The sequence below is a fragment of the Pediculus humanus genome, genomic scaffold, assembly GCF_000006295.1.
Source record: "Pediculus humanus corporis 1103172107444 genomic scaffold, whole genome shotgun sequence".
Classification (NCBI taxonomy): Eukaryota; Metazoa; Arthropoda; class Insecta; order Psocodea; family Pediculidae; genus Pediculus; species Pediculus humanus.
In genome coordinates this window covers 239,521-242,083 of record NW_002987065.1, presented here as the reverse complement: position 1 = coordinate 242,083, position 2,563 = coordinate 239,521, and positions in this window count along the sequence as shown.

Below are 2,563 nucleotides of genomic sequence, written 5' to 3'. Positions count from 1 at the left end.
AAAAAAAATTTTTTTATTATCATTGATTTATTTATTAATTTTATCGAATCGAATCGATGGATCGATCGATCGATAGATCGATACATGAATAATAAAAGTTTTTTTTTTTTTTTTACACTCGATAATAAAGTTAATAAATAAATAAATAAATAAATTTTTCATGGAATTTTTTTTTTTTTTTTTTAAGAGTAATAAAATCGTGACCGGATTCGTTAAGGTGGAAAAAAAAGAAAAAAGAAAAAATTCAAAGCGTGAAAATTCAATTTTCCCTTTTTTTTTTTTTTTCTTTTTTTTTGTTTCTTTCTTTTCGTGCTGTAATTATTATTATTATTATTTTGATTAACAAAAAAAAATAACGGTTTTTGTTTAAAAAAGTAAATGAATTAATTAATTTTATTTATTACCGTAATAATAATAATAATAATAATAATAATAATAATAATAATAATAATAATAATAATAACAATAATAACAATAATAATAATAATAAATTTTTTTTAATAATGAAAATTCGCACTTGAGATAAAGAAACAAAATTTTTTGGAGTCCGTTTTCTATTTTTCTATTTTTTTTTTGTTTTTCTCCAGGATTTCGTTTTTAAAAATTTTCATTTCGTGTTCAAGTGATGATGATAATGATGATGATAATAATAATGATAATAGGGAAAACGTTTGAAAATTATTGTAAAAAAAAAAAAAAAAAAATGAAAAATTTGATATTCGCGTGTTTGTTGCAAACGTTTATATAAAAGCGCGATTGGTTATATTTCATCATTATTATTTTTATTTCGTTTGTTCCCATTGTTGTTGTTGTTGTTGTTGTTAATAATAGGAAATTATTGAAATTGTTTGTCGTCGTTTGTGAATTAATATCGAGTTTTTTTTTTTTTATTCCCGTTTTCGGATTTTTCCATAAAAATTTTTGGAATTTCCTTTAAAAAAAAAAAAAAGAAAACCGGAAGTTGATGTTTTTATAAAATATCCGCGTTTACGATAAGTGAGTTCGACGAAAGAGGAAAATAATAAAATAATAATAATAATAGGGTCAACATAATTCGCGTTACGTTATGACGTCATAAGAATTAATTAAATAAAAAGATGCAGCATCCGTTTTTTTTTCTTAGAAAACGATTATTTAACCTTAAATCCGTTGATGAAAAGTTTCCTCACTCCCTCCGCCCCTCTTAATATTTCGTGATAATAATAGTTTCGTTTAAAGTGGAATTAATTTGATGGAAAAAAAAAAAAAACGTGTAACTAGATATAATAAAAAATTTCATACCGGTCTCGATTTTTCCTCTTTTTTTTTTTTTCTTTTTTTCCCCAAGTGAATTAACGCGTGGAAAAAACGTGAATTTTTTATCATCATTATTATTATTAACATTATCATTATTATCAACATCATTATTATTATTAACATTGTATCGAATAATCGTGACGATTAAAGGCACGCGAAAAATTTTGCAGACGATTTAAAAAAATTTTTTAAAAACATTCAAACGAATTTTTTCATCCTTTTAAGGTTAATTAAAATTTTAATGCGAAAAGGTCAAAGTTTGAATAAAAAGCGCGTTCATTAAATGTAGACTCACTAAAAGATCGAAAGAAAAAAAAACAAACAAACGAACAAACTTTTAATTTTTTGTTTTGTTTCGTTTTTCTGCGCAGTTTTTTTCTTTTATATTTATTTGAACAAGGCCGAATCAGTTTGGAAATAGTTAATGAAAATCGTTTTGACGACAAACAAACGCCGACGTTAAATGCAACAACAACAACAACAACAGCAACAGCATCATCATCAACATAAATTTTTATGAATCATTTTGTTTTTTTTATTTTAATTAGGGTTAAATGAAAAAACATTCTACAGTGTTCTACTTAAACATTTTTTTTTTTTTCCACAAAATTTTCCACGCAAAAAGGTGGCATAAATAATAATAACAACAATAATAATAATGATGATGATGATAATTATTAAAAAAAAAAAAATTAACATAACAATTCGTTAATATATGTTTTTTTGTTTTTTTGCGTGTGTTTGTTCGTTTGTTTGTTTGTGGGTTGATGATGAAAGAAAATATTAACTACTCGATTGTTTTTTTTTTTTTTTAAATTTTTAATTTTAAGCATTTAAAAAAATTTTCCCCCCATTTCCGGTAATTAAAAAAAAAAAAATTCGACCGTTAGTATTACCATTATTATTATTATCGAATTCGATTAAATCCCGTTACGTCATTCAAAATGGCGGACTAAAAAAAAATATATAAAATGTCTTTTCCTCTAATTTTCCAGAATTTATTTTTAAAATAAAAAAAAATTGAAATAATAAGATTATTATTGTTATGAAACCTCCTCTCCACACTCTGTGCCCCCCCCCCCAAAAAAAAAATAAACTCTGGAAAATCCTTCTGCTTATAATTTTATTATTATTATTATTATTATTAATTCACATACGCATGAATGTAAAAACTTTGAGTAAGTTATTAAAATTATTATACATAACAACATCATTTGCCAGTTTTTTTTTATCGAAGGGTAGGGAGAGAGAGAGAGAGAGAGAGAGA